Source organism: Arvicola amphibius, chromosome 10 (genome assembly GCF_903992535.2).
Source record: "Arvicola amphibius chromosome 10, mArvAmp1.2, whole genome shotgun sequence".
NCBI lineage: Eukaryota > Metazoa > Chordata > Mammalia > Rodentia > Cricetidae > Arvicola > Arvicola amphibius.
In genome coordinates this window covers 107,485,800-107,512,037 of record NC_052056.1, presented here as the reverse complement: position 1 = coordinate 107,512,037, position 26,238 = coordinate 107,485,800, and positions in this window count along the sequence as shown.

The window sequence follows — 26,238 nt, the reverse complement described above, 5'->3', positions numbered from 1 at the left end:
TTCACAGTAAAACAATAGTCCCCAGCTTGGGTGGAAGTCATTTATGAACCCAGTGGGCTGAAAACCAAAGGCTGGTTTTTGTGGCTGTAATGTTCATCGCCATTTCTGGACTTAGAATGTTCTGTACTTAGAATACTTTCCATAATGCAGGAAAGAGGCCAAATGAAGTTTTTACAGGTTTCTTCCTTCCAGGTGGTTAAGAGGCAGAGCACACTGAAGGACAGGACATGAGTCTCAGTAACAGTGGCCATCGGCCAGCACATGCGAGTGTCTATGCCTTAATCCAGCTGTGTGATGTGGTTATTTGTGAATTTATTGCAATAAAGTGATTGCGTTAACAAAAATTAACTGGCCAGTCTGTGGTGGCACACACCTTTAATCCTAGCACTCGGGAGGCAAAGGAAGGCAGATCTCAGCGAGTTTGAGGCCAGCCTGGTCTACAGACTGTGTTCCAGGCCAGTCAGGGCTACACAGTGAAACCCTGTCTTCAAAACCAAAAAAAAAAAAAAAAAAAAAAAAAAAAAAATCAAAAACCAAAAGAAAAAAAGTGTCTCTAGTACTACACTGGTAGATACGCATGTATATGAAATTCAGATTTCTCTGTGTGTTTTTATTTATTGAAGTGGCCATCCTAGTTCTGGTTAGGATGCATCAAGGGCACTTCCACATCAAGGGCCACTTAAACCACAGGTCTCCTATCTTCTGCTCTTTTCTGGTCTCCTAATTGCTCTTCGTGACTGGACTTTCCAGCATATAAAAAGAGGATATTGTCACTGCCATGAACTGCTTCTAGCCTTATCTACATCATTTGCATCTTGACTAGATTCTTGTGACCCTATTTATAACATCCTGTCCTTCCCCTGCTCTGTACTAGAAGTGTTTTCCATATATCCACTTACTTATCTACTAAGCCTTCCTCCCATCTATTAACACATCTGTCCACCCATCCATCCATCCATCCATCCATCCATCTTCCCACCCATCCATCCTCCCACTTATATATCAATCCATTCATCTAACCATCCGCCTACCCATCCATTAATCTATTTACCAAACCATCCAACCGTCCATCCATTTCTCATGCACAGACAAGTATTTATATAAAACTATGTAATAAATTTATAACCTCCCTGAAAATGTGTCATGAGAATGTGATTCGCATTCTGTATTGAAGTCAACTTTTGAGTGTGTCACCGAACCAGAGGAGGCAACTGTCACGATGAACAAAGCATCCCCAAACCAGCATCTGTGGATGCCCAACATTACCGCATACCTTAGATGTTACCAGTTGCCTGGAAACCGACCCCAAACTCTGAAATGTGGTACAGGGGAGCTGAAGGCTGGACAGGACTCTCATCATGTACCAGTCTGGGAGGGTTAGGGAAGAGTAGGGTTGGTCAGCTCTTCCTATCATGATCACAGAGGGACTCAGCCTGGCAGGGACTCTACCATCCTTGCCAGGTCACTTCTAGGAGCCATTGCCATTTCAGCCAGAAAGATGAGAATGTGGTGGCCTGCAAGGGGATGAAGATCAAGCCTGTCAGTGGCCCTCATGGCTTCCTCTTACCAGATAGCAAGTAGAGAGCTAGAGAAAACATGCTATCCAAGTGGCTAGCCACAGGGCCACTCCTGCTCAGGAAGGAGGCAGGCTACACATTCCCAGGAAGAAAGCATGCCGGTGAATTTGGGTAACTGAGCCTCAGTTTCCTCATTTGTAGAGTGTCCCCCTCATCATCCTTCCTCGCTTGCTGGGTGAGATGGAGGCGGTGTCCGTTCCTGTCTGCTGCTGTAATAAAAAAAACCACGACCAGAAGGAACTTAAGGAAGAGAGGTTCCAGAGTCATGGCAGGGAAGGGATGGCATGCTGGCAGGAGTAGGAATCATGCACGCGATATTTCATCTGCACAGGAAGCAGAGGGCGTGGAGGAGGAAGAGGGGAAAGGCTATGAGCCCCCTCCCCAAACAGCGCCACCAGCTGGGGACTAAGTATTCAAATACCTGAGCCTTATGAGGGACATTTACCACTTAAACCATCACAGATACTATCCCTTCTGCCATAGACGAATGTATAACTCTAGTCCGGGAGGCCTGTCAGAGTAACCATGTCTTTTTCCTAGGATCCCATGCAGACGCTTGAAAGATGACTGCTCGCAGGAAATGGAAGCTCAGCTGTTTAGGACACACCAGAGCTAAAAATACCACCCAGAAGGTTCTCTCCTCCAGGTTACAGCCACAGGCATTCTACATTTTCAAGGCTAACCTAGCCATGGCTACAGGTTCGTGGCTTCTCAGAGGCACTCTGCAGTTGCCATGGGAACCATCCACTTACAAAATGTTCTTCTCTCGGGTCCCCTGAACTCTGCCACAGTTGTCACGGCTAGCATCTTCTCAGATGCTGCCATGGGAACCACTGAAACGCTAGCATCGCTCTCTAGCCCAGCAGCCCACCTGGCAGAGAGAGCCTGGGGGGAGCCACACAGTGGGGGCTGGGCTTCTAGAGAATAAAATTATCCAGCTGTGTCTATGGATTTGTACATTCAAGTTCAAAGTGGCCAGCAAGAACATGGGCTGTTGGAACACATCCCAGCTCACTGGAAGAGAGTGTGACCTCCAAACAGACAGAAGAGGAAGAGTAAAGAGAGATCCGTTCTTTACCCTCCGAATGGGTTTCTGGGACGGTGGAGGTCTGATCAAAGACTCCGGTTCCATCCCTGTGGGCATGCGGACCCTGAAACATTCTCCGAGAAGAGAACATTCAGAAGTTAAACTCTCTAGACCCATGGGAATGGACTTAAAACATTCATCTACCTTTAGATTTCTTGGGATCATGGAAAGAAGAAAAGCTTAGGTTGTCCCTCTAGTCTCTAGTGACAAGTCCTGCCCTCCGACCAATCCTGTCCACTCCTCCACACCCTGCCCAGTGCCCTGGCCTGGAAGCTAATGCCAGGTTGTTTACATACATTTACCCTACAGTATGAAAGGAAATAAATTGCTTGTTGACTCTTTTTTTCCCCCTGCTCTGAACTGCATCCGTGGCTTGTTCTCATGGGAAACAGATGTTCAAGGCTTCCATGTCTGACTCTGTATTCCTTCAAGGGCTGGCCAATTGTGCCCTGTTTTAGAATTGAAAGTCCTGCCTTCCAGGATGCTCATCCATTATAGGGGAAACCTAGGGCAGACAACTTCAGGCCAATATGCTTGGACTCCAGGCAGGAGACCGGCTTTGGAGCCAGGCTTGGTCAACCCAGCCTTCTGTGATTGGCTGAGGAAACATGAATGTTTGTTTCCTTGCCCATTATAGGGAAAATAAATCCCTGTCTTATGGGACTGAAAAGAATATAAATCCTTTCACATAGGAAGTGCTCCATGGATGCTAGTTATTTTCCCTGGGCGAGCATTTCAACAGCCATGCTATAATTGCTAAAAGCTCCACCGTGCTTTTATAGTTGATGCTGAGGCCCCAGAGGCGGGCTAGCCAGGAGACACCTTATATCTGTTCCTAGGCAGGGATCGCCCACTTCCCCCATCTGCTGTAGGTCATGACTAAAGATGAAGGAAGAGGTGTGGCCGTGTGAGAATCCACTGAATATCAGCTGAATCTGAGCAGTGGGAGCCATCAGTGCAGAGTGTGACTGGCTGGTGAACTCTGGTCCAGTTCAAGGAGGTTCTGAACCCTTGAAGTATCATGGAGGAGACAGGTGACCGGCCTAATGCATTCCTGAATTCTCAGAGTGTTCTGAAATAGTCCAGTCTACTCTGGAATGCGGTTTTTGTATGTACTTCCAGGGGGCAGGGAGCCGCACACAGGATTCTGTCTGTGAGGAATAACTCACGATGTCTGTGATGTGTCCCTCTGAGGAATCTTGCTGCTGTACTTGGAGAGATCTGCCTCCTCCAAGGAGGTGCAGATGCCAGGTGGAAGGAGCTTTCTCCCATGACAGGGCCAGGCCTGCTCTCTCCTGTAAATTCTTCCCTGGAAAGTATGAATATATTTGTGGAGGAGTCGGGACCTTTGTCACGTCTCTGTCCATGGTGATGCACCCTTTTGGGCTGCGACCGTGGGAAGCCTTTTCTTTCATGGTCCTCACTTGCAATTCATTGACTTCTTGGTTGTGACAAGGCTGCCTAGAAGCAAGTGAGTTCACAACACTGAGAAAGAGAAGTGACAGGAAGATCCCCAACTGTTCAACACACTTCAGTCCCTCAGTGCTAGTGTGTGTGTGTGTGTGTGTGTGTGTGTGTGTGTGTGTGTAGACTGGCTTCAAAGTGTATCTGTGCTTTCAGCGAACAGCTAGGCTTAGCATTGGTAAAATTCCTTTCCCGGGGAGACCTCCTAAGATTCCCAATGACAAACCAAGGCAGATTCCCTCTGAAAAAGCAACGATTTCATTGGCCGTACCTACAGAGCATAGATGAGGGGATACCTACAAGAGTGTGGGTGCCCACTTCCCGGAAGGCTGCCCTGTAAAGTCTTTACTCAGTAGGGATGATAACTTTGTATAACTTTCCCATAGTTATAAAGATAATAACTTTATATAACTTTCCCATAGTTATAAAGGCAGTGACCACCCTCCTCCTAGCCTGCTCCAGTCTATATATCCCAGCCCCTCCTCAGGGCCACACGCAGTTAATGTAACATTACACAGAACAGGTACGGAGGGGCCGGACCAAGAGCCAATAGGCTCAGATCACAGATCTTTTGCAAATGGAGAGAGCTGAACCTCTGAAGGCAGTTGTTAGTGTTAGGTATTTTGTCTAAGACGAGTCTCTCCGCCAATGCGAATAATTCCAATCAGACCAAATCAGACTGAATAAAAGATGCCCATGTTTAATGAAATGCTCCTGGGTCGTCCTGGAAAAGCACAGAGAGGGGAAGAGAGGAAAGGGGAGACCATGTGAAACCTGGAGACCATGAGTTCATTCTCTGGGGGGCAGTTTAAATAGCCTGTGGGAGTGGTCCCGACCTTCTCTGGGTAGGAGTCACCATTTGGTGGGCTTTCTCGGAAGTGGAGTTAGCCTCCCCAGGGGAGGGGGCTTATGCCAGGAGCTGGGGGTGAAACCCCCCAGTCAAACAATCTGGGCTTTTTGTATAAAGGGGTGTTAGGGAGCCGAGGTGATACTTTTGACCAAACAGTCTTGGAGGTTCCCCGAGTACAACATGGGTTATCTCCCATATAAAACACAGGGAACTGAGTGTTGGCCTAAGGAATTGAGGGTTGCTCTAAGGAGACACGTGAAGCGGTAACTATCCAGGAGGCCTGCTCTGTTGGCCTGTGGGAACCCGAACAAACATTTGACCTCTATTTTTCTTCCTGCCACTCACCTCACGGGGAACCAAATGCTTCCACGTGGGCCTTATGCATCCCCCTTCACCGCTGCCCTCCCTCCACTCCAAGGACTGCTGGCTCATTTCTGGCTCACAGTAGCTCACTGGTTCCTAAAATCTGCTCTCCTCGTGGTAGAAATGCTGTTAGCACTGTGCCTCCCTGGAATTCCATCTCGCCAAGGGGATCGCTCTATATGGCGAGTGCTTAGTAAATACTGTGTATTCTTAAACAGAAGCCCAAATCATGGCAGTTTGCAGAAGACTGAACTTCTGTTAGCAGAGGGAGAGGAAAGAGCAGGCGAGCCAGCCAGAGCCGGCAGGGATCGGCTCACTACCCAGCGATTTTATGCTATTATGGGCTTCAGCATTTACCAAGCGCAGAGTAAAGCCGATCTGCATTCTACGGACGTGGACAGTGGGATGAGAAAGGAGGGCACTGGGAGCTGCTGGGAGGGAGGGAGGTTGTGGTTTGGGCTGGGAAAGAGGCCCTAGGGAAACGGCATCTATTTAGACTCTTTATCCCTCTCTTTCACCCAAGCAAGGCTCACGGGTGAGGATCAGACTGACTCTGGTGCACACCGGCTGGGCCCTAGGGTCAGATGAGAGGGCAGGGTGTGGGGGTGTGGGGGTATGTTAAACCTCCAGGCTCCGGCAAGGAGCCCTTCAGAACAGTGACTGCCCCGCCCCCTCGGGACCTGCCAGAGAGTCCTGCAAGGACTCTGGATCTCATTAAGGCTGCAGCTGCCTGTAGCCTGGTCCCGGCATGGGTCTGGTTTCTATCACTTGACTGTTGATTTGACCTGCAATCAACATCAGAGGGCACATTCCTGGCCCGTGGTTTAAGAGCAAAGCATACTTCTGCCTGCAGCTGAGGTAGCATTCTGTTCAGGGCCGCGGTGCGCAGTTCTGAAGCTCTCGGCGCTCCTCCTTCCGTCTGCATCTGGCTGCGCCTGTAGTTTTGATTTCAGAGGCAGGCAGGCAGGATGCAGGAGGGCACGTGCTCCCTCCCCCACCCCCAGTCAGGATCTGTCTAAACGCTGAAAAGTGCTAACGCAGCCAGATGAATGTGCTCTTGCAGTGTTTGTGATGGAGGCCCCCAGGGAGTCCTGGGACTCAGAGTCTTTACTGGAAACACCCAATAAACTGCTGGCCTCCAGGCCCCCTGCTGTTTTAATGCTGGGCTTTAAACGTTTTCTCGAAGCTGTGGAGAAGGTTCCTTGGACCACATTCCTGCTTGCAGTCCCACACCAAACATGGCTTTCCCACAGGCACCCGCCTCGGAGCCGATCTGGGCTGGAGAGATGACGGCTACTTCTTGGATACACACTCTTTTCTTAATGTATGTACCCACTCTCTGTACATCAAGACGATGCCATACTAGGAACCTGTGAGGAATGAGGGACTAGCTATGCCTATCCATGTCCCTGCTCACCGCGGGGAGACTTTCGAAGTCACCTGCGTAAGATGGGGGGGGGGGCGTAATCTGGACCAAAGGTCAGACTGTCTGAACAAAAGCATCAGCGGCCCTCCTGGTTGTAACCAGCCTTGTAAGGAATATGGAGATTGCTGACCATAAAGGTGTGGCTGGCTTTCTAGTGGCCAGCTAGCCAGAAAATGAAGGGTTCTGTGAGAAACAGCTTCATAGAGAAAAGACGTGGTCAATGTTGCTCCGTTGAAGGTGGAACTCCGCAGGCGCCTTGGTGACTGAGCTACATAAGCAGAACCCAGGGGCTGTGCAGAGAGGACCACAGCTAACTGGGGGAGGGGGGGCGGTGCTGAGCAAGCCGGTTCCTGGCACTTAGGAATCTGGGTTCAGTTAGGGAGCTGGTGGTGCCAAAGGATTTAAATAGTTGCTCCAGTAGGGCAGGCTCTGCTGGTTCCCACAGTGGAAAGAGCAGCACCCAGAAGATCGCGGCTGGCCCCTCCCTGAGGTCAGTGCTCTACCCAGAACAAAACCCCGTTCTCAACAAATGGGATTACCCATGGCCAAGGTCGAGCCACCGGAGAGGGCGTGCCAGTGACTGACGACCTACCCTTGACCCAGTAGGGGATGTACCCGTGAACATCCGATGAACACTTGAATCTAACCTAATCTGATTTTGCCTGTACCTTACATTTTTCGAGTACCGGGCTTCCTTAATCCTTTGACTGACAAGAACGTTAGGTCTCTAGATGCTTGTCTCGTTCTCATCAGCTCTCATTGTTGTGTCTGCCTGACACAATGCTCGCTTGATGAATGGCTTAATTCTTTTTTTTTTTTTTTTTTTTTTTTTTTTTTTTTTTTTTTTTTTTTTTTTTTTTTTTTTTGGTTTTTCGAGACAGGGTCTTTAACTGCAGACATCTGTGACTTCCAAGGACCCAGCAGAGAGAGGAGGGGGTGAGAAATTACTCAGGGAGGGGGCGGGGAAGCGATTGGTTGTCAGGAATCCGAAGCTGCTCTAGTCAGGGGACCTGGAAACCAGGCAGGGACATTCCCAGGGCTTAGTCTTCATTGTCACCCTGACTGAATTTAGAATCATCATGAAAGTCATCTCTCAAGATGGTGGCTGTACAAACTGATGCCATGACCGTTTCATGGTAGGGTTAAGCGGAAGGTGTTTACTGTAGACGTGAGACAGAACAGCCAGGGGCATCTGGAAGAGTCCAGAGCAGAGAGAGAGAGAAAGCAGTAGACTAAACATAGCCGGTAGACTGGACCTGGCCGTGAAAGAAGAGGGAACAGAAGGGGGGGGGGGGGGAAGCGGAGAGCAAGGGAGCAGGGGGAGGGGCAAAGAGCGAGAGCCAGCAAGAGACAGAGTGATGGAGAGAAGAAGAAGGAAGAAGACAAAAGCATGAACATAGTAAAACAGTAGAACTAGCAGGGGCAGTGGTGAATACGCAGTCGTAGGGAGGGAATCCCATGAGCTGGAGGGAGCTTATGGCACAGATGAGAAAGCTAGGATGCTGGGATGAACTTTGGAATGTGTAACAGGTTCTGTGATACTGAAGGAATCTGGAGGCCAGCATGGGCTTTGGTATCCTAATACGTGTAAGATACGGGCGCGAGAGGGACTTTTGCGGCCTCGCATAGTGGGTGGGGCCCAAACAGCAGCGGGTGACAAAGTACCTATGCCCTACGGAGAGAGCTTGAGTATGCAGTCCTGCAGACAGCATGACAGTGTCTAACAGCAGTGGCCTCCATGATCGTGAAGGGATGCACCCTCAAACCTTGAGGCGAAGCAAATCCTCCCTTCTTTCTGATGCTTTTGTCATAGCATCAAGACAAGCAATGATACAGGCGCTCAGGAAGAGAGGGAACCTTTAGGGCTTACTTCACCAAGGCTGCCATGCACACGGTTGGCTCCTTAGGTGTTCCAGCCAAGCCCCTTCTTTTGTGCAAATGGTTTTGGTCCTTTGACTCCTGGTGGGTCATCTCTTGGATGCTGTCATCCTTCACTTCTCTACTTCCTTGGCCTCAGTTTCCTAGATGAGAACACCTAACCCGCCATTGCCAACTACGGTCCCCCTTGAGATCTCGGTTGACTGTCTTGGGTCCATTTCCAGGGGTGGGGGAGGAGCTAGGCGCTTGGATGGCTGGGCTAGCTTCCTGTCACAGAAGCACACCGGAAGCGACCAGCTTATAGACAGCAGTGTTCCCCCTGATCCACACTCTTGGAGGTTTCAGCCCTGGTCAGTTGTTCCTGTTGCCTCTGGCCTGTGGGACACATTACAGTGGGGAGGGGGAGCGTGTGGCAGACCAGAACTGCTCATATTACAGCCGAGAGCAGAAGAAAGGGAGGAAAGGCCCCACTATCGCCTTCGAGAACATCCCCCGATGACCTGAAAACCTGTCTCTAGACCCCTCCTCAAAGCTTCTACCACCTCCTAATATTACCAGTCTTGGAATAAAGGCCCTTCCACACAGGCTTTAATAAGATGCTTAAGAGGCAGTCACAACCATGGTCATGTTTGCTGTCTCCTGGGAGAGTGGATGTCTGAGGGCTTTTATTGCTGCAATGAAACAACATAACCAAAAGCAAGTTAAGAAGGAAAGGGTTTATCTGGCTTGTTCATCACTGAAGGAAGTCAGGACAGGGACTCAGTCAGGGCAGGAACCCATAGGCAGGAGCAGATGCAGAGACCATGGAGGGGTGCTGCTTACTGGCTTGCTTCCCATGGTTTGTTCAGCCTGTTTTCTTATAGAACCCGGGACCACCAGCCCAGGGGTGTCCCTACCCACAAAATGCTGGGCCCTCCCCCATCAATCACCAATTAAGAAAATGCCTTACAGTGGCATCTTCTCCATTGAGGTCCCCTCCTTTCAGACGACCCCAGTTTGTAACAAGTTGACATTAGACTAGCCAGCACAATGGATTTACCCCAGGTCAGTTACTCTTCATTGTCAACGAGTTACTATGGAAACACATCACTGGTCGTGTCTATGAGTGAGGGTGTGCCCAGGGAGGTCTGACCCATCCTGAATGTGGGTCTTCTCGCTGTGTCATCCTGGTACAGAAAACAGAAAGCCAGAGAGAGTAAGAAAGTCCAAACTCGCTTTATCAAGGCGCCTCCTCCCGTGGGATCTGACTCCCTCTTACAAGTTTCCTCTGTGGACGAGGGCTCTGTTCTTATGACAGTCACCTCTGCCAGGCTCTATCTCCAGCATTGTTGTTTGGGAATCCATGAATTTTATGGGGCACATGTAGATGATAACACTCTCAGGACAAAAGCTTGACATGAGGTATCTGTCGGGCCCCATGCCACCAGCCCTGGCATCTAAAGGAGCTCCTGGACTCTCTTCATTCTGGACCTACCCAGCTTCTATCCCAAACACATCCTATTCATCTGGAAAGGTTCCTCACAGGCCCCTCTTCCTCCTCACACCCCTCTCCAGGGTCAGTTCTTATATATCTTGTTGCTAGAATTTTCCTCTCATTTATTATTAAAGTTGCTGGAATGGTGACTGTTGGGATTGCGTTAACTTGCACAGATCTCCTGTCCTTGTGTAGATGGCACGGTCCTCATGCCTTCCAGCAATATGCCAGGCATGGAGTGACAGAAAGGGCTGGGTGGGAGTAGAGGCTGGGAGCTCTCTGCTAGCTTCCATCCTTCTGCCAGGCGACTTTCAGTGGTGGCACGGATCTGTCTCGTGAGCCTGCCACCTCTGTCTCAGCGCCAGGCTGACGTCTCTACAGGGACTTCTTGCCATACTGCCCGTAGGCTTCCTCTGCATTCCCTTCGAATCCTAGTGAACTGTTAACCATGGCTCCTTTCTATTAGGAGCTCCTAATGTCGGGGTGGCCACTTCCTTCTGGCCCCCAGGGACTCCGCCAGGAAACAGTGGGTTTTAACACATGTTGAGTTGACTGGACTATGTAGATGGAGTGGGCCTGTGTATATTCTCTAAGACAAGGTATTTCTAGCAGGCAACAACAGAATAACAATTCTATAAGAAAAACAGTACTTACTGATGGGCGGGTCTGTTCTGTGGGCTCCCTCCTCTAACATCACCCAGGAATAAAGGCTGCTGTCTTCTCTGTTCCCAGAGACCAGCCTGCTAACCACGGCACGATGGAACATTCTACCATCACCTCCATCTTCAAGGAGAGTGTAGTAGGTCACCATCATGACTGGGATAAACGATCACACATGGAAGGCTTAAAACAGACAAACTCAAAACCGAAGACCAAACCAGACCAAACCAAACAAAATAAAAAAAAATGGACAAACTCTATATTTCACCGTTTTGAGAAATCTACAACAGGGATCAGAAGGGGTGCATGCCTTCCAGGGTGCTAAGGGAGAGGCCTGTCTAGTTTTTTGAGCTTCCTGCTGCCTGCTATCTCTGGCTCCTGGGTGCATCTTTTCCTTCATGGCATTTCTTAGGGTTGATGGTGACCCTGGCTTCCCTCATACAGACCCAGTATGCCTACTGTAGGTCTACCAGATAACCCAGGAGACTCTCCCCACCTGAAGGTCTTTAACTGAGTCCTATCTGCCAAGCCCTTTTCATCATGTCAGGTGGCATGCTCACTGGTTCCTGAGGTTGGTAGATTGGCATCTTTGGGGTGGGTCTGTACAACTTGAACACGCCTGATGTCAACCGTGGATGGAGGCCATTATTCTGTTTCTGCAACGAAGAAACCAAGAAGAAAGAGTCTCCCGCTATCGCTTGCTCTTTGTAGCTGCCCAGTTAATACTTCTGGGTTAAAGTGGTTCTTCAAGAGTGAGACGCATGGTCCTATCATCTGTCAGTAGAACAATCTTCCTGGGGATTTGAGAACAGTCCTCTGAGGTCACTGATTACTTCTCAGTTCTGGTGTCCCCTGGTGGCAGTTTTCTGAAGAGCTTCTGAACACTGGCCTGTCACTGAGTGGCTGGCTGTCCCCTCGGGAAAGCTGCGGAAGGCAGCATTTTCTACTGTCACCAGAGGAAATCACGCCAGAGAGTGCTGACTGGGAAGAATGGAGTTAAGGATGCTTCCTGCCACAGAATATGCAGTAGGCACACGATAGCCTCATTCCCGGACTACTTCTAAGTTCCTCCGCTACCCAGCAGGCATCTGTGGCATCTGTGTGCATCCTGGGTACCTGCTAGGAATGCAGAGCTGAACCTCTTGATGGTCCTGAGGGTCACAGAAGCCCCACCATGTAAACACACAATTGCCCTGATAGTCAGGAGGTGTGCAGAGAGGAGGGGCCTGAGCAGAGGACTCTGGATGGGCTTCACCTCTGATAGGAACCGCTAGACAGAGACATGACTGAGGAGCGGCGATCAGGATACCCCGATGCACGTAGGATGGAGGGGCTGGCTACGTGGGGCCCGGAGCTGGTCAAGTGTAGAGAGCCGAGGAAGATGCCAGCTGTGCAGTGAAGGCGTAGATCACAAAGAATCCCACACCAGTTCGGAATTATGATTAATCGAATGGTTATTTATTTAAGGGGGAAAAACTTACAGATCACCGTCCCAGACAACAGCCCTCTGCTCAATCAGGAAGGGAGCCTAGTCGCTGGAAGCGGAGACGGAAGCCAGAGAGCAAGCAGAGGGCAGTTGCTGCTTTTTTAAAGAGAGAGAGAGAGAGACCATGCGTCAGTGGGCTGGTATCTCAGCAGCTATTGGCTGAAGGAGTGGAAGGAGCTCCCGCAACAGTGCAGGATCTTGTGAAGATGAGGTTTTCTCTCCTCGGAGGCAGCAGGGTCCCTTCGTCCCACACTGCTTTATTCTTGTCCACCTCTGAGCTCTCAGTCTTTATGTTGGTTTTAGAGACAGGCTCTCATCATGTAGATCTGGCTGAGCTAGAACTCAGTTGGCCTCAAACTTGTGATCCTTCTGCCTCTGCCTCCCAAGTACTGGGGTTACAGGCATATTCCTGACCCTTGGGTCTTAATAAATAGTCAATTTAAAATAAGGCAGGATGTGTTTCCCAGGGGGCATCTAAAGCGCTGGGTCGTGAGTGAGCATGCGTGGTACTGAGGCGTCTGCGCTGCTAGCTTCTCCAGGGACTCATGCTACAGCCTTGGATCTTGAGCTCAGTATTGGAGCAATGCTGCTGCCAGGGCGTGGCTTCCCTTTGTCGGAGGCGGATCCGTTTCCCCAATTCTGATTGCATCCCTTAGTTCTGACACCAGGTAGCTGTAGAATTGGAGCAAATCATTTAACCTCGCCGAGTCTCCCGTTCTGACTGGCAATAATAGCCTCCTCTCTGCCTGTTGACAGGATTAAAGGAGCCAGTGTATGTAAAGTTCCAGAGCGGAGAGCTTAGCTGCCAACTATCATTGCTGGGAAATTCTGCCCAAGGGAAGCTTTAATTACAGGCCAGTTCTCTTGCTCTCATCCCAGCGTTTGCTTCCAAGACAATTAACAGACCAGAGAGTTCTGCTACCTATCAGCCACTGGTGGTCAACAGACTCCCCATGTTGGCAAAAACACTGTCTCTAGAAGCCGGGCCACTTGGGCAGGTGCCATCTGGTTGCTTCATAGCTCCGGGTACAGTCCAATCGGTGACAGTTATGCAAGATGCTAGCTTAAATATTTACTTGTTCATGGCCTCCCCAGTGTGGTGGGGCAAGACAGAAAACTTGAGAAGCAGGGTGGCTTTGGCACCCTCTGCTCCTAGCCTGGTAGAACATATGTCTTGATGTGATTCATCCTTGCCAAATGGCCAGTCTATTGCTTCGAAAAAACATAGCACAGGGCTGGAGAGATGACACAGAGGTTAAGAGCACTGACTGTTCTTCCAGAGGTCCTGAGCTCAATTCCCAGCAACCACATAGTGGCTCACAACCATTTGTAATGAGATTTGGTGTCCTCTTATGGCGTGCAGGCATAAATGCAGGCAGAACAATGTATACATAATACATCTTAAAAACAAAATAAAAAGCAAAGCACAACAGTATCGCTCACCACTCAGACTCAGAGATGGAATTAGAAGTGTCAAATCCCTGGTCAAGAACTTTGAATAGTTGCCCCCACGAGCTTGGGTACATACCCATATTCACCACAACATGAAGGCCAGAGGAGGGCTTGCGGGGACACACAGTTCATCACTAGGACCTACAAGCTTTCGTTATCTCATTAAGGCTGCCATAATGGTATCCCCTTCACCATTATTATTATTTTTTGTTTGTTTGGTTTTTTTTTTTTTTTTTTTTGTTTTTTTTTTTTTGAGACAGGGTTTCTCTGTGGCTTTGGAGCCTGTCCTGGAACTAGCTCTTGTAGACCAGGCTGGCCTCGAACTCACAGAGATCCACCTGCCTCTGCCTCCCGAGTGCTGGGATTAAAGGCGTGTGCCACCACTGCCCGGCTTTGCCATTATTTTTTGACAGATACGGATACCTATGTCTCAGAGAAGGTGAATAATAATAACCACACGAGCTAGGACCAAGGCCACACAGCTAAAGGAAGCAGTCCACGATTTCACTTTGGCTCTAGTAGCATGGCATAAAGAATGTCCCAGATCCTATCCAAAGGCTCTTACAGAAGATAGGTCCCTGGAGCTGGGCCGTGGTGGCGCACACCTTTAATCCCAGCACTTGGAAGGCAGAGGCAGGCAGATCTCTGTGAGTTCAAAGCCAGCCTGGTCTACAAGAGGTAGTTCCAGGACAGACAATAAAGCTACAGAAAAACTTTGTCTCGAAAAAAAAACAAAAACAAAAAAAGGAGGAGGAGAAGAAGAAGAAGAAGAAGAAGAAGAAGAAGAAGAAGAAGAAGAAGAAGAAGAAGAAGAAGAAGAAAGGTCCCTGGAGGTTCCATAGCCTAGCTGTTCTGGTTTTATTTGACAGAGGATGAATGGCCCAAAGCTTCCCCATGACTTGCTTCTGCTGAACACTTCTCAGGGTGGTGCTGGACAGGGTCAGATGTCCAAAGTGCTTAACTGGCAGCTGGAGTGAGGGAGGGGCTGGGCAGCCAAGGGCCTCTGCCTCCTGAGCAGGAAATGGAGTCTGTACTATTGACAACTTTGTGGAGGCACTGATTGATTCATCTCCCGTGCTATCCAGGGTGCTCAGGTTACAAATAGCAACACACACACACACACACACACACACACACACCCCATTTCAGCACCCAGAGGGGCAGTAGGCACAGCTGGATGGCTGGTCCTTCGAAGAGACCACCTGCAGGTCCCTTGCAACTCCAGCGGCCAGGCTATCCAAATCTGTATCCAAAGTTTTCCAGATGATTCTAAAAGCCTGGGAACCCTGGGTGGCCGCACATCTCTGGAGACAGAGCCAAGAGAAGGGTTTCGTATGGAAGTCTTCCTAGCAGTTTAAGCTATGCCTCTGCTGTCACCGTTAGGCACTCTTGCAGGCACCAGAGCTGCCTCAGGTGTGAGTTGGTATCTTTGAGAAACTTGTGTTCCCTGGGGCTTTGGAAGCTGGAGGTCTGGGGCTGTTTTGGCAGCTGCTCTTTCCCTCCCAACATAGCTTTCTTGAATTTCTCACTGGGCCACAGCAGCATTTTTGAGAGTCTTTGGCAGCAAGTGTGTGTGTGTGTGTGTGTGTGTGTGTGTGTATCTCTGGGGAGAGTGTTCTTGGGGCACTGTGAGTCTGTGAACACTTGCTAAAAGTTCTAGAAAAGAAAACCAATCCCAATGAACAAACACGTAAGGTGGCAATTGAACAAACGCCTGTTTTACAGAAGCCTGGTAGCTGGGGAGGAGAAAGGATGGGGCTCCCCACCCCCACTTTTACCGCCATTGGACCTCCTTATTGTTTTCTTGGTCTCCAGGGTTGCAACCACAATCTCATTGACTGGTAGAAAGCTCCATTAGAGCCTTTATGACGTGAATTAATGACTTTGTAAATCTAGTGCTTGGTAAACAGGGCAGAGGAGGTATTTCCCTAGGCCTGAAGCAGGCCGACTGGAAGGGACTGTTGCCAGCCTGCCTAAGGCAGCACACTCGGCCACTTGGACTGCTTTTCGGAAAGATGAGCCCCAAGATACTTTGTGCCCAATCATCCTGAGAAGGAAGTCAAATAGGAGAGACAGGAAACAGGAAAGTCAGGAGCCAGGGAGGGGGAGGCATTATCAGGGAAAACAAACATCACCCAGGTGTGGCATGTGCACTAGTACTTGGGAGGCTGAGGCAGGGGGATTGTGGAGCCTTTGAGGCCAGCATGGGCTATATGGGCTATAGTGTGAGACATGGCCTCAAAACAGACAAACAAAAAGAAACATATACAAACTAAAAACCAGTGAAAAATTTCATGATAAACGCACATTTCGAGTAAAACTGTGGCTGGAGGCCCAGGTGTCGGATGAAAGGTCTCCCCTGGTTTTGTCACCTGAGCCCCCAGGCCTGCGAGTCATTTGAAGCTTTTTAGGCTTTGATGATAATAAAAGTGTTTGGAAATCAATAGCTAAGGAGACAGATATTCAGAAGGAGGCAGGAGAGGGTTGATAAGGTAAATTATTCCTGTGGGGCCTGGCAAGCGAGAGAGGAGCGAGATAACTCATTTTATTATAAAAATCAGGGCATTTTCAGGGGTGTCTTTACGATACCCTTATCCACTGGGTCTGTGTGTCCTTCAAACTGGGTGTATTGCACATCTGCAATCTGTCCTCAGGAGGATGAGGTGGGAGAACCTCGAATTTAAGGCCCACCGGGGTCTTAAACTATATCTACCAAGATTCTTTCTCAACAGACAGACACTGTCATTTCTCAGAAGTCAGTCAGTATTTGCCTTGTCCCTTCTTCCCTGAGAAGACCACAGTTTCCATGCCACGCGTTACCCTCATCCATTTGTAGGCTGGTCACCCTTGCTTGGGGACATGGCTATGGGGCAGTCTCTGCCTGACTCAACTGCCTCATTCATTCTGCCGGGCATTTTGGGTTGGTCCCACTAACTCGTGTGGTCTACAGACAGGACTGACAGCTGGCTATGTCTTGATTTTGAGTCTGAATCTTTGAGATTTTTTTCTGATTTTATATGCATACATGTTTTACCTGAACACATTTCTATGCATCATAAACATGCCTGGTGCTCTCATTTCCTCAGGGACTGGAGTTACGGATAATTGAACTACCATATAGATGCTGGGAACTGAACACGGGTCCTCTGCAAGAACAGCCAGTGCTCTTAACCACTGAGCCGTCTCTCCAGCCCCAGGAACTGAGAGCTCTGAAAAGTGTCTCATTGGTTGAAACAACAGCTCACATGTGCTGCACGGGGGGGAGTATGAGAGTGTGACTTGTTCTTGTTTATTGATAAATGTTTGAAAGCCTCTGCCGAACTAGGAAAATGGCATTGTTTGCTTTTGCCCATGTTAGTTGGATGTCTGTTGCTGTGCACAAACACCGGAGGAAATCAACTCGGAGGAAGAACGGTTTATTTGACTCATGGTTTCCAAGGCTTTAGCTCAGGGTTGGCCCAGTCACTTTTGGACCTGTGGTGAGGCAGAACACCACAGTGTCCTATGGAAGCTGCTCACGGTAGCCAGTAGCCAAAAGGCAAAGAGAGGGTGGGGAGGAAGGAGTCTGTGGACTCAGTGCCCCTGTCTAGGACACCCCAGCAGTGACTTAGCTTCCTCCCACCAAGCACCCTCTTCTGAAGATTTCACCATCTCCCCACAGGTCCAAGGCTGGCTGCCATGCCTTTTACATAAGAGCATTTGTGAGTCATTTAAGATCTAAACTGTCACAGGGCTACTTAAGACTCCCGATGCACCAAATTTAAATGTGCGAACCTCTTCCCCCAGCCAGCTACCTAAGTCCTCCGAGGGAAATTAGAAGATACATCCTGCCTTTTGAAAATCAGAAAACGAGGGCTTTGTGTATCCCACACAAAATCAAAATGTGTAGGAGACATTAGCGCTTGGAGCTGTCGAAATGAACGGCAACTCTTAGGAGAGGCATTGTAGAAAATGCCATCGCTTGGGAAGTCTAGCAGAAATTTTGAAAATTTTCCTGAGAAGGTAACCCGAGGCCACAGAAGCAAGGTCTCTGCTGCCTGTTTTATTTTGTGTGTGTTCTGTTCTGTTCCAGAAAGGACTTGCGGTAGCTTATTCAAAGGATACAAAGCAGACGTTTTAACGTACACTAAAAGGGAAGGAGAGGGCTGTGTGACACAGCAGGAGCTGGGAGGAGACCTGTGGGTAGGCTTAAACACTTCCGTCCAGTGGGCTGCCAGCCCTGGGAACTGTTAGAGCAAGGGAGACGGGGGAGTGTGTACCGTCAAAGCAGATCAATTGCTCAGGAGAGCGGTATTTTTGGAGCTCAGGAGAGAGAGGCCTTTCTCCTGCAGGCCTCCCCTCACCACCTGTAAGCGCAGGAAAGCTACAATCTTGCAGCTTCCTGCCTCAGCTGCAGCCTCCTGCAGCCCTGAGATACAGCTGGGGGTCCAGCCCAGTTTGTTCCCAAACGCTCTGTATAAGGCACATTTTCTATTATTATTTTCTATTATTATTTTTTATTTTATTTTATGTGTATGAATGTTTTGTCTGCATTTATGTCTGTGTACTAACTACATGCGGTGTCCAAGGAGGCCAGAAGAAGGCATTAGATCCCCTGAGACTGGAGTTACAGATGGCTGTGAGCTACCATGCTGGTGCTGGCACTCGAACTTGGATCCTATGGAAGAGGTACAACCCTTTCATAATTTGGCTTAGAGACCGAGAATCTAGACGATCTGGCCAGGCACTGTTTTTAGCCTCTTCTTGCATCTTGACAAATGTGAGGCACCGTATGAGACTGAGACGTGAGATCATGAGAGGTCGGTCTGCTGTGCATTGAGTACCGGGGCAAGTTCTGGTATCCCTTTTCTCCTATGTCGGTGCTGGGGTCGGTCATTGTTAGATTATCACTACCCCAGAGCATCACCCCAGCCCATCACACTGTGTCTGCAAAACCCTCCAACCCTTAGCCTGTTGGGGCAGGGCTCGACCCATCCCAGAGGGTGAGACCTGGTGGATGATTTACCTGTACGCCATAGCCATAGCCCCTCTGTATTCATGGGTTTCTTACACCAGTCAGGTGCTGCTGCGGAAGCGTTCTCATGCTAGAGGATAAAGAAGCCTGAAACTTTTGGTGGGAGCCTGGGCCTTTCCTTACCTGGAGGCCATTGGGAAGCATAAAGGGTAAGGCTCAGGCTCAGGCTCCATCCTATAGTGCTCCAGTGAAGTGCTCCTGGGTTGGCAGGGCAGAGGCGCCATCTAGTGGTAACTCCCAGAATATCCACATGCTCCTTTCGCGGGGCACTAATGACCTGGGGGCGTGTCCAACACTCATGCCAAAGGTTTTAATTAAGAGATGAGGGCATCTCTGGCTCCCTATGTTCAACCTGGCTAAGCGTTCTGTGTGGGTGGCTGTAAGGGTCTACCTAAATGGCGCGTCAATTTAGACAAGGGACTCAGCTAATTAATTGGGAGGTGACAAACTGCCACCTGGTATCCTCAAGTTCTGAGTTCTGTCTGGGACATAAATGTCCCAGAAGCGTTGTGTTGCCTCTCCTGTCTGGCTCCCTCTGATGCTGCCTTACCTACAGTCCACTTCTGCCCGGCAGGACCCTGCAATTTTTTCCCTATCAAGTAGAAGACCCACCAAAGGGGGTACCTTTTCTGAGCCAGGGGTGAGAGTTCCAGTTTGGTTGAGACTGGGTCCCTGAAGGATTCATCTCTCCTGGGCAGGCCAGATGGGGAACACCCACCTGCAGAGGTGGATGGCGACTGCTTTGATGTGGGCACAGAACCCAGAGAAGAGACGTTGATCTGGACGCCAGCCTCCAGATGTGGCGTCTCAGACTGTGCCTCAGTGGTCAATCCAGAAGGCTCCCTTCTTGGGCTACCCCAGATATCCTCGGAGAAGGGTGAGGCCTCCGGGCTCAGTATGTCTACTCAGTGTTCTCCGATGGGTGGTATATGTGTTTCCCGATTGGCTAGCTCCCCGGCCTCTGTGAGAGCTACTCAGCCATATGCCCCTCACTTCATATACCCCTCAGTTGGTAACTCCGCCGGAGGTCCCAGTGTGACAGAGTTGACAGTACCAGCCAGTCAGTGCCCAAGGCATGCTGGAGCCCTGAACCCCTTCCAGGGTGTGATAATGGGGATCTTTCCACCACAGCTGCCCGTGAGGGCCTTTGTGTCAGGTTAGACCCTCTGACTAGATCGAGGCAAGGAGGATAGGATCCTCAGGTGTGGAGTGGGAGAGGTGGATGAAGGGCTAGCAATAGAGCATTGAGAAAATTTGGGGGGATCCCCTCTAACTTCTACTTCAGATCTGCCCCCCAGTCCAACCTCTCATGAGTTCACCTGACCTGCTCAAGAAATCCCAACTGATAGCTGCATTCAGTGTGCTGGACGGCGCTGTGTGCAGCTGCCTGCCCAGACCCACACGGCTGTGGCATAGTGAACCCTTCAGAGGACGGAGTGACTCTGCCCGGTCACCCTGGTGGCATCAGTAGTAAGGGTGGTGTCCATCACCCCTCTGGCAGAGGCCAGTTGGCACCGTGCCACCTGGAGACGGTTACAGTTCCTACAGGCATTCCAGCCCCTCTGTGGACATCGCTAACCATGCCCAGCTGGGAAGAAAGCAGACAGCAGCTGGGACTCGGACTTCTCTTCTGTGGAAATGCTCCACCGCTGAATGAGTCTGAACTGGTTCATAGGGGCTAGATATGCAGAGACCAGGGCTGGCAAAGCTTGGTTATGCAGAAAAGAAAAGCAAGATTAAGGGCTCGTGGTGACAGTCCCCAACACTCGTGTAAGCTGAGCCATTTAGTCCAAAGATGACTCCACACCCTAGGTCTTATGCTGATTCTCATTTTATACGCAAAGGAAATGAGGCACAGAAATGTTTAGCAACCGGCCAAAGGCACACAGCAACAAAGAGGCAGAACTGGGCTTTGATCCCAGGCAGAACAGCATGAAGACTTAGAGAGCTCAGGTGGGTTTCAATCTCCTTAGTTGAGTGTGAAAGAGATCCACACTACCTTTCTAGGACACAGAGGGGTCCGATGATGTCACAGGTTTGGCTGGCACTCAGCCCCACAAAGACTTTAAGTGGCTTCTTTAAGAAACTTCTGCGGCCCAGTGGATGATGCTTGCGACTAGATCAGGAGAGATTTCACTGCAAATGCCCCCTGCCACTCAAGCTTCATCCGGCCTTCCTGTGTCCAGCTAGCGGTGCCGTGGAAAACCCATGAGAGTTTTTAGCTTGTTGCTTCCTTGCCAGCTCAATCCAAACCCCTCTAGTGCAGCAAGCAGGCTGTTCCTGTTTTCTTTGCCGAGGGTGAGGGGGCGGGGTTGTAGCTGGCAGTCTGCTGGGCCTTCGCGGTCTGCCAGGGTCCGACTGCAAGCTCTTGATACCAGTAAGGCAGTGGTCCTGGCAGGGAAAGGCTGAAGCCATCCTGTCAAGCCAAGCACGGCCGCTGGAGAGCAGGAAGCCGGCCCTTCAGGAGAGAGGCCTGTGTGTGGGAGGATGCGCGGCAGCCTGGGTACCACTGACCGCTTGTTTCTATCAGCTGACCAGGGTTGCTCGGCGGAGTAGTGATGAGGGAAGCCTGGCTTTGTAAAAGGATGTGCTTCAAACGGGCTAAAGCGTCAGGTTAACACACATTTAACCAACGCGAAACTTTCTACCGCCATTCTTTGTGTAAAGCCCCACTTTCTCGTATTCGGGACAGTCCTAGAAAAATCTTTCCCCAGGCCACCGAAGAGGATCTCAGTTATGAAGACAGGGAAGGGGCAAAGGATTGTGGGTGGGAGTGGAACCTGGGTTGGGTACATGAATGGTTTGTCTTAGAACATGACCTAGAAAAAGGAGAAATACAAGATACTTTCACGTACAGCACTCGGCCCATCGAACAGTTTCAAGGGCCTTTTGTGGGGGCTTTGCTTTGAACAAACCTAAAGCTTTCCCTTCATGTTGCTGAAGCCATTAGGTGTCTTGTCGTTACAGAGGTGTTTTTCTGGCATGCTCGGCTGCCCCCTTCTTGTGCTGGGGGTGGGGGCGGAGTGGACCAAGAGCCTGCTAACACACTCGATGAGTTTACACTTCACCTGGAGCCCTGTGCCGCTGCCAAGGTCTAAGAAAAGCCTGGCGTGGATGACGCCCCCTCCTTGTTGGTAGAAGCAGGGCTTGCGTCACTCAAGATCCCACACGGAAGCACGTCTTTACACTCACAGGGCTAAATTTTTCCCAAACAGAAATTCAGAAATCACATTTTTTTCCTAGCAAGCACTACTGGAAATGCAGCAAGGAAGTGGATTTTAAAAAACAACCCAAAAGGTGATACTTGAAACCTTCATTCTTCTCTATGTGTGTATGCATGTATGTATGTATGTATATGTGTATGCATGCATTGTGTACGTATGTATGTGTGTATGCATGCATGTATGTGTGTATGTGCATAAATGTGTGTGTGAGCAGTTTGTGTAGGGTGTTTTCTTCATTCTCCACCTTATTCCTTATATTTGTTTTTGTTTTATGAGCATGAGTGTTTTGCCTGTATATATATATATATATATATATATATATATATATATATATATATACACCACACGCATGCAGAGCCTGTGAAGGTCAGAAGAGGTCACAGGATCCCTTGGAGTTGAAGTTACAGATGGCTGTGAGCTGCCCCATGGGTACTGGGAATCTAACCTGGGCTGTCTATAAAAGCAACAAGCGCTCTTGACTGCTGGGCGTTCTCACCAGCCCTTCCACATCACTTTTGGAGGCAGGGTCACTCACTGAACCCGGAGCTCACTAGTTTCACTAGTCTGGCTGGCCACTGACTGCAGAGGTTCTGTTGTCGCCATTGTCCCAAGCTGCAATTGCAGGTGTTTGCCATTGCGCCTGGCTTTTTACATAGGTTCGGAGGGAGTGAACTCAGCAAGCACTTTGCCTACGAAGCTATCGCCAAAGCCCCCAAATGTTCTTCCTTATTCACGTATAGATACTAAGTGTTTATCTTCTGCCAGCACCTGTCCTGAGTTAGACCAGCTAAAAGAGCCAAGCCAGACCAAGAAAGACAGAGACCGTGTTTCTCCTTCTGACTTCAGAACAAGTCTGTTTTGATGAGCCAGTGTTTTCAGAGGTAAGGTAGGAAGTGACTCGCTGGGGTGGGGTGGGGTGGCACAGGAGTGGAGTTGTGGCTGCCATGTCAGAACCAGTCACATGAACTGTAGGTTAGTAAATGGGCTGGGTAGCTGCTGGTGGAGGACCGCTTCGACACGGCAGGCGCAAAGGCCCTGAGGTAGGAGTCACTCAATGTGCCCAAGGAGCAGAAGGGTGGCTGTGCCCTGGGAAGAATGGGCAACCGGTCTCAGAGAGGTCAAAGGGGACCAAGTCAGAAGGCGAGTGCCACGGGGAGAGGCGGGGCTCGTGGGTGAGAGCCTGGGGACTGCAGCAGGTTTGTAAGGAAGGAAGAGAACCGATTGACTTGTGTTTTACAGGATCCTTGACTCGGTGCAAAAATAATAGATACAGGCAAACACAGAAGACTGGAGGAGGCTAAACAAGAATAGTGGGTCCAGGTGATCTGACTGGGGGATGGAGAAAGGGGGGCTGTTAGGGAAGGGGAGGGAATAAATACTGCAGAAGGGGGTGAGCAAAATGACAGTAAAGGTGTCTGAAAAAGTCACAGTCATGGCTTCTTAATTATTTCCCTTCTACTAGGCAGGACTGTCATCGGATGAAGTGTCTCAGCTGCATTGGCAACTGGAGCAAGTGAATTAACCATGCTTTTATTTTTGGATGCTTTTACATCATGGGTATTGAAGTCACAAGTGTCACGTGATGGAAGGACCTTTGAGTCACCCCCTCGGTGGAGGACTGATCAATCTAGAACATTCATGCTGCCCTTTGAGTGAGTGAAAATTAAGCTTTCATTGGAGGGTTGTTTTTCTTTTGTCCTAGCAATTGGCCCATTCTGACAGTGACAATTGCTGGCTCCCAGCAGACGGAAGCCTTTGGGGTAACTGATGGGTCACACGGGTCCTAAATGACGGCATATCCAGTGGTTTGAAGCCTGGCCAGATCAAGTCTGATGTGAGAACAGCGAGGGAGAAGTACAGGCAGGAGTCTGGTCATCTGGGAGGGGTTAGCATCAGGAAGAGGCACCTGCCACCCAGGGAGGAGGAAGAGTCAAGAGCCTCGACCTTGCACTTGCCACCAACCCCCAAGACCAGGCTTAGCGAACCTACAGAGGGCACTCAGAAGAAAGAAACAAACTCCAGGCATGGTGGTCCATCCCTGTAATCCAAGCATGTGAGCCTTCAGGAAGCTGAGACAGGAGGATCAAGAATTTGATGGGCAGTTGGGGCTACAAACGGAGACCCTGGAAGGAAGGAAGGAGGGAGGAAAAACCACATAGGATGTAGTACTTCATTGTGACCTCTGCATCGTTCACCCATCCATCCATCCATTCACTGAGCTCCTGTACCGCTCCAGACGCCGGACACTGGAGCTAGCTCTGGGAACGAAGGAAACAACCAGCTGAGGGACCTGAGGTTGGATCAGGGGCGGTCACTTAGCCCATTTTCTGCCACTGAGAATGCCTGAGATAAACAACTTACAAGGAGGAAATGTTTGTTTTGGTTTTGACTTCAGTTGGCTCCTGTTGCTTTGACCCGCATGGCAGGAACACCCCACGGAGCAAGCATGTTCATCTCATGGCAGCCAAGAAAAGAGAGTGATGGGGTGGGGTGGGGTGGGGAGAAACAGGCTGGAGATCCAGACTCTCTTCCAAGGTCATACCTCCTCTGACCTAACTGTCCCACTAGCCACTACTTCCTGAAGGTTCCTCCGCCTCTCAGTCATGCAGTAGGCCAGCAATCAGTCCTTTAACACATCAGTTTGTGGGGGATGGTTAAGACCTGGAAACATACGGCAAAGGACTATGAATGAGCTGACGGATGTACAATCAAGGGGTTTTGCTTTGCCAGGAAGCAGGGGAAGAAGAGGGGGTGACTCAGAGTGGCGGGGAGTAGAACTCAAGCTTGCGAGAGTAGAGGAAGGCAGCAAAAGGAGCATTTGTCCTTCTAGGCAGAGGGGACAACTTGTGCAAAGGCCCTGTGGCAGTTGGGCTGTTCATGCAGGAGTAACTGAACAGCGTGAGAGAAGGAGGAAGCCAGGGGCAGCAGGGTGACCAGAGGCAGAGAGAATGGGGCAGGGTCATGAGCTGTGGTCTTCTAGAAAGTCTCAATAGGAGTGTTCTGGAACAGATCGGCCTGTGGACATGTGTTCAGGGTGTTGTTTTGATGACAGTAATTGATGTGGGACACCCAGGCCACTGTGGGTGGCACCACCTGGGCAGAAGGTAGTGGAGTTCGTAAGTGCAGAACAGGCTAGGCCCTAAGAAAAGCAGGCACCAACTCCCTGTTCTTGACCGTGGGTGTAACTAGCTGCTCCAGGTCCCTAGCTCGAATTCCTTCAGTGACAGACTGCAGTCTAGAGTTTTTATCAGGGTGTTTTTATCACAGCAACAGGAATTAACGTAGAACCCTGCTTCCTGCTGTGCTTTAGGGGACCCACCTCCATCTTCCACACCAGGAGAGTTCTGTGGGTGACTCTTTCTAGACTTGTCCCTGGTGGGTGGCATCTGCTTGAAGCTGACACAGCTCAGAGAAGAGGGCTTCACCCCTGCTACCTTCTTCTCCAACACCCCCAGGACAGTGGACTCAGACACAGGACCAAGCATCCTAATACTGCAGGCAGCCAGCGTGTGCAGTGCGACTGAATCTTGACTTCATTGCTAGAATTTTCTACCCTTGGTTCCCACAGATCCAAACCAGAAGCTTGCATCCAGAAGTCTTATCATCTTGGAATCTTGGGAGTGGAGGGGAAGCAGCCCTGGTCCTGAGCAAGGAGAAGGTCTCATGGAACCTGCCTCGTGCACAGTGCCTGGTGACAGAGTCGTCCCAGTGCGCCCAGATCCTGATGTACCAGCTGCAACAGCTGTGCCTTGTTACCCGCTCAGATCAATCCTGACTTTTAGATGTCACCTAAGCCACACTGCATATGGCAGACCACCGCAGCCACACTAGCCAGGTGCAGGGGCCACAATTCGCAGTCCTTTTTTGGAAGACATATCATCACTTCCTATCAGATCAACTACTGAGACTGAGAACTGACAAGAGGAATCTCAGAGCTGGGTAAATGCTGAAGGTCAGAGAAGCAGAGCAGCCAGCGACTAGAGTGAAAAGAGGGCTGCTCTACCGTCTCCTCCTGCCTTATATTCCTCCCTCCACCCAGTCATGTCACTTCCTGTCTGTCTGTACAGACCTCAAGATCTCTATGGTTAACTAGTGACTAGCTCCTTCCTCTGATCTTCAGACAAGCTTTATTTGTTAGAATACAAACAAGGTATCACCATATTTCCCTAAAACAGAAAAAGATTATAACTACTATAAGAAAAACTATATACAATAGATACAATAACTATATACAATATATAGGCAACAAATACATCAGCAATATCTAGTCCATTAGCAATGAT